Below are 6,854 nucleotides of genomic sequence, written 5' to 3' on the forward strand. Positions count from 1 at the left end.
AAAATGTTCCCTGATGATGACAGCATGCATCGTTACTAGCACATTGGCATCAGAGGATCCTATTACTCCCTCTGCAAGCATGAGAAATGTGTGATGGAGAGCAGCAGAACCCATCTTCTCCTGCTTTTCCTGTCAGTCACCTGGTTACACCTGTATGCTGCTAGCTTCTAGAGGTCCATGCAGAGGACTAATGGATTGGCCAAATATTTAAAGTGTTAAAATAGTATCTTTACTTTTGCTAGAAATACTGCTCTCACCATGTGGAAGTGACGTTTAATGCCTTTTTAATATTTGCCTTAGTTGTGTGTAACATTACTTTAAAACACCTTTATATGAGGTTTACAAAAGTGTGCATTCTTTATTGGGTATTATTTATTTAGCTGAATATCTATATACACGAGATAAAAATGGAGCAGACCACAGGCAGTGAGCTGAGATGCAAGGAAAATATATGCTGGGAATCAAAATGAAACCCATCATCACCTAAAAGGTGATCCATTCACCCAGGATTTTGCTGTGAAGCTTTGTATCTATCGGCCTCAGGCACTAACCTGTGACCTTAGGTGGCATGTGATGAATGCTTAAGAGTTCTACTACTACAAAGTGAATAGCTGGGGCTATTTTAAGGTCTAACGAGTATGTCAGCTCAAAGTGGAGGTCTATTGAAAACTGGTCAGTAATTTTCACAGAGGAGGTTTAACTTGGTGCATGACCTCCAACTCCTTATTTCTTTCCCAGCATGCATTTGGTATGCGTTTTTATATCGTTTGTGTGCTACCATTTGAATATAATAACTTTTGAAATATAACAAACACACCATGACCACTTCAGTGATGACTTTCTCTCAACCTGTCCTTCAGGATGTTCCTCCATTTGCAGCTAAGGGGAATGATGAACTGGTGGAGGATGGGACTGCAGTTTTGGCTTTCTTTTCTTTTGTTTTACAGGGGTGCAGGGTACCATTCCAGCAAGGCTTACTCCATCCAAAAACGGTTTTATTAAGCATTTAATGTGCATCAGCTGTGTAGTAACATAATTTTAAAGGGTTACTCAAACCACCATAACCAATTCTGCTCTTTAAAATGGTCATGGTGGAAGTTAAGCTGCATGTGTATTGTATTAAGTAGGAACGAGCGTTTCTATTTAGAACTATGCACACTAAGAGATACTAGCACTTTTGTGCCCAAGGGCTAGTTAAATCACTGGCATATTTGATCTAGACACCCCTGAAGACCGTTTTGGACTGCCTAATTATGTACAAAATAAATGTACCCAAGTGCTGCCTGCAATGGGAAGTCTTGATCTCCCCCTCCTTTTCATATGAGCTCTTTGCCATCCACGTTTTCATATAGTGCTGTTTTTTTGTTTTTTTTTATTGCTCTGTGTAACCCTGCCTGGATCAGAGCATGCATATGATCCTGTGCAACAGAACTCCAGTGCAGACTGCATTATGTCTCATAAGAACTCATTCTGGTCTGGCTAATGATGCAGCTGAAGGTGGAGTTACACCTCAGGCAGCAATTTAAAATATCTCCACATATGCAACCTTTCAAACTGATCTCAAATACAGATTCCAAGAACCATGATTACTTCTAAGCTGAATTGAGGTTACAAAGGGTGTCTGATTGGGGCCCCCTATTAGAGTCTTGGTCTTTGTTTATGTGAGACATTGGAGGGTTGTATGTGTTCTCCACACTCCTGCTTTCCTTCCCTGGTGGTCCAGTGGAGGAGCTTTGTAATCTGCACCAATATAAGAGACTCTTTGTAATCTGCACTAATCTAAGAGACACAAGGAGATCTTGTGGTGCGAGATAAAAAGTGACCTGTTTCTGATATTGGTACAAGCCACCACGCTCCCTCTGTAAAGTGAGGAAGCTCAGGGGCCGTCTTTGAGTCGGAACTCCAAGTCTAAACAGGGACCCTAGGTGTAATAATGCCTCCTAATAGGTAACCTGGCTCTTGGTGGTAATGGTGCTTGGAGTGACCCTTTAAATGCAATGGATAGCGGGAGAATTATGGGAGTTATAGTTAAGAAACAGCTGAGGAGGAGATGCCTGCCCTATGCACTATAACTTCATTAAAGTGGTTGTGACACCTCAATGCCATTCCTCCATTCAGTGTTAAACCATATTGTAATCGATTACCATTCAGTGCGGAGCTTGTACACCTACAGCTTGGTCGCTTTATGCTGCTTGGGCTAATGCTTCTCTTTTAGTATGAACAGCCAAGGGTGGTAGTGATTGACTGAGAGCATCAGCTGTTTTCTTTCGGCCTAGCCCAGCCACTCAGTTCAAATTGGTATGGCTAAAGCAGAGTGTAGTTTGTGCCTTAGCCATACCCACCAGTGGTACCAGAGCTGCCGTCCGCAGAGGACCCTCATTCAGCATTTGAAAATTGTTAAGCATTGCATGGAATGATGACATTAGGCACTATATCCACTTAAATGATACCATTTATAGTGCCTAGATGTCCCTTTAAGTCTGCCCAGTTGGAAGGGGTATGTGAAAGGTTTTTACAACATTGGAAACCAATTTACTGTAACTGATAAGCATCGGACATGGTTGCATCTACTCCCATTTCTGACTTATGGAAATAAACAGGATACAGGGCCAGAGAACAACACATACATCATAACATTCAACACCTGATAACACAATGATGATTGATAAAGCAAAAGCCTGAAAAAGTAATTACCAACTGTCCATCCTTTGGATGAGGTGAACCTATTGTGTTACTACTGGTTCATCAAAGGTTATTGAACTCTAACCCCCTGGTTGATTCCTTTCATTGGTGGGATGATTACCCTGAAGATGTCTGTGCTGATACTTGGCACAAGGATTTATGATCTTAAAGGGCTAGTCTTGGTTGGAGTTGACACTTATTAATCTGGAAACTGCATTAAAATGCAGTAAACACCAGGCTTTACATCATTTGTAATAGTCCAGATTGTAAAGTAGCTCCGTAAATGAACGTGCTGGTAACTTTTGATCCCCTATCGTACACAAAACATACACATTACTGTTTGAATGGTACAATTCAAGTGGTACATGTGATATAGTTTTTACAGGTGAGGTGTGATGCCATATATCCTTGCAACCTTAATCAGTACCTTCATCAGTTGACCTACACAGCATAAGGAAGTGTGTGTGTATATATATATATATATATATATATATATATATATATGTGTGTGTGTGTGTGTGTGTGTGTGTGTGTGTGTGTGTGTGTGTGTGTGTGTGTGTGTGTGTATATATATAGCCTACTTTGTTTACTGTGATTCTACTGTCAACAGCAACGACCTGTGTGATGAATAACTTGCAATATTCTGTCTTGTCTCATCCACCAACAATACAAACATACTGCTTGCAGTCTGGCTGCCTGGTCAAACAGATAATGTAGTCTGCCCATAGCTCGAGGCAGTGGGCTAGAAGCCCAAGCACAACCCCACACAGTCCTGGGCTAGCAAACACCATGCATTACTCCAGCTTGGTGCCTTAATGCTCTGTCACAAGACATCTCCACTCACTCAGAAAAAGAATGTGGCTGTGAGACTTGTGAAGTCTATTACTAAAAGACCTTCTAGCTACTTGATGTTTGTAAATTATATTAAAAAAGCAAAAACAAATTTACACATGTCGTAGTCCCACTTCTGCATTAATTGTGTCCTGAGTTTGATGGCTCTGGCAGATTAAGTATGCCAGCTGCCACAATGGACATTGCTAATTAGCAAAGTTTGTGCCTTGGGCCACGGAAAGGATAGCATGGCTGACCAGGAAGAGCACGAGGACCTGTAGACCACATTAATTGTCCATGTAGGCTCTACCAAGTACTTAATGCTTGTGGATTGCAACTCCTGTTATTCTATGGAAGCTGCAACACACTTGACCTCAGCCTGTGGAGTTTTGGGGGATATTAACCATGCTCAATTCAGTCGGCCACCCACTGGCACCTTCCATCTGTCAGGTTCCATTTCTGTCACCTACTTGCCACTCTCCTGCCCAGTTTCCTCTCTCTACACCCACCTACCCATTCTCTCACTGCCACCCTGCCGTTCTCAAGCTTCTTTGAACTCATTTGGAATGTCAGTATGTTGGTTCACATGCATCTACTATTCCTTCAGTAAAAAAAAAAAAATAATAACTTTGGATATTACTGTTAGATATTTGCCTATCGTCATTCTTAAAATTAAGATTATTAGTCAACTAAAGCTAGCATAATCTTAAATTTTAGTCCGAACCAGACTCGTGTCCAGTCTCCTACCCATAAAATATCCGAAAGTGAGGCACCCGCTGAGAAAGCAATCAATGCCTCCAGCGCTGCACCCCTAATGGAGTGTGCCATAAACAGCGGCAAGGGAAAGAAGCCAACAAACGTATTTGGCCAAAGTCGTGACTGAAACAGACCATTTGAGGTGGGGGGAGCAGAGAGAGCCTATAGATCAGGGATGTGAGGCAGGGGGGGAGCAGAGAGAGCCTATAGATCAGGGAAGTGAGGCGGGGGGAGCAGAGAGCTTATAGATCAGGGAAGTGAGGCGGGGGGAACAGAGAGAGCCTATAGATCAGTGGAAGTGAGGCGGGGGGGAACAGAGAGCCTATAGATCAGTGGAAGTGAGGCGGGGGGGAACAGAGAGCCTATAGATCAGTGGAAGTGAGACGGGGAGAGCAGAGAGAGCCTATAGATCAGGGAAGTGATGCAGTGGGGAGCAGAGAGAGCCTATAGATCAGGGAAGTGAGGCAGTGGGGAGCAGAGAGAGCCTATAGATCAGGGAAGGGAGGCAGCAGGGAGAGCCTATAGATCAGGGAAGGGAGGCGGGGGGATCAGAGAGAGCCTATAGATCAGGGAAGGGAGGCAGCAGGGAGAGCCTATAGATCAGGGAAGTGAGGCGGGGGGAGCAGAGAGAGCCCATAGATCAGGGAAGTGAGAGATGGGGGGATCCACCTACAGATCAGGTATGGGGTGGAGACAGCCTATAGATCAGGGAAGTGAGGCAGGGGGGGAGCAGAGAGAGCCTATAGATCAGGGAAGTGAGGCAGGGGGGGAGCAGAGAGAGCCTATAGATCAGGGAAGTGAGGCAGGGGGAGCAGAGAGCCTATAGATCAGGTAGGTGAGGTATGTGGGGGCGGCAGAGAGAGCCTATAGATCAGGGAAGTGAGGCAGGGGGGAGCAGAGAGAGCCTGTAGATCAGGGAAGTGAGAGATGGGGAATCCACCTACAGATCAGTTAAGTGAGGCAGGGGGGGAGACAGTCTATAGATCAGGGAAGTGAGGCAGGGGGAGCAGAGAGCCTATAGATCAGGGAAGTGAGGCAGGGGGGAGCAGAGAGCCTATAGATCAGGGAAGTGAGGCAGGGGGGAGCAGAGAGCCTATAGATCAGGGAAGTGAGGCAGGGGGGAGCAGAGAGCCTATAGATCAGGGAAGTGAGGCAGGGGGGAGCAGAGAGCCTATAGATCAGGGAAGTGAGGCAGGGGGGAGCAGAGAGCCTATAGATCAGGGAAGTGAGGCAGGGGGGAGCAGAGAGCCTATAGATCAGGGAAGTGAGGCAGGGGGGAGCAGAGAGCCTATAGATCAGGGAAGTGAGGCAGGGGGGAGCAGAGAGCCTATAGATCAGGGAAGTGAGGCAGGGGGGAGCAGAGAGCCTATAGATCAGGGAAGTGAGGCAGGGGGGAGCAGAGAGCCTATAGATCAGGGAAGTGAGGCAGGGGGGAGCAGAGAGCCTATAGATCAGGGAAGTGAGGCAGGGGGGAGCAGAGAGCCTATAGATCAGGGAAATGAGGCAGGTGGGAGCAGAGAGCCTATAGATCAGGGAAGTGAGAGATGGGGGATCCACCTACAGATCAGGTAAGTGAGGTATGGGGGGGAGACAGCCCATAGATCAGGGAAGTGAGGCGGGGGGAGCAGAGAGAGCCTATAGATCAGGGAAGTGAGGCAGGGGGGAGCAGAGAGCCTATAGATCAGGTAGGTCAGGCATGTGGGGGTGGCAGAGAGCCTATAGATCAGGGAAGTGAGGCAGGGGGAGCAGAGAGAGCCTATAGATCAGGGAAGTGAGAGATGGGGGGGATCCACCTACAGATCAGGTAAGGGAGGTATGGGGGGGGAGACAGCCTATAGATTTGGTAAGTGAGGCATGGGGATGAGGCAGCCTACAGGAAGGGTCAGCAAGGAGCAGGAAGGTAAAGTAAGAGAAGGAGTAGAAAGGAGAAGGAACAGAAATTAGCAGGAAGGGTCAGCAAGAAGCAGAAAGGGTCAGCAAGGAGCTGGAAAGGGCAGCACAAAAGGTAAAATAGGAGAAGGAGCACAAAGGAACAGAATTGAGCAGGAAGGGGCAGAAAGGGTCAGCAAGGAGCTGGAAAGGATAGCAAGGAGCAGGAAGGGACAGAAGGAGCACAAATGTAAAGTAGGAGAAGGAACAGAACTGAGCAGGAAGGGTCTGCAAGGAGGACAGGTCAGCAAGGAGCAGGAAGGGGCAGAAAGGGTCAGCAAGGAGCTGGGAAGGGCAGCACAAAAGGTAAAGTAGGAGAAGGCAGGAAGGGTCAGAAAGGAGAAGGAAAGGGCAGCAAGTAGCAGGAAGGGATAGAAGGAGCACAAAGGTAAAGTAGGAGAAGAAACAGAAATGAGCAGGAAGGGGCAGAAGGAGCAGAAATTTGTAGGAAAGGTCTGCAAGGAGCAGGAAGGGTCTGCAAAGAGCAGAAATGGGCAGAAGAAGCACAAAGGTAAAGGAGCAGAAAGAATCAGTAGGAGCACAAAGGTAAAGTAGAAGGAGCAGAAAAGAGTAGCAAGGAACAGAAAGGGTCTGCAAGGAGCAGAAAGGGATCAGAAAGAGAAAAGAGCAAAAGGGGGGAGCACAATAAGCCGAAA

Source organism: Pelobates fuscus, chromosome 3, assembly GCF_036172605.1.
Source record: "Pelobates fuscus isolate aPelFus1 chromosome 3, aPelFus1.pri, whole genome shotgun sequence".
Taxonomy (NCBI): domain Eukaryota; kingdom Metazoa; phylum Chordata; class Amphibia; order Anura; family Pelobatidae; genus Pelobates; species Pelobates fuscus.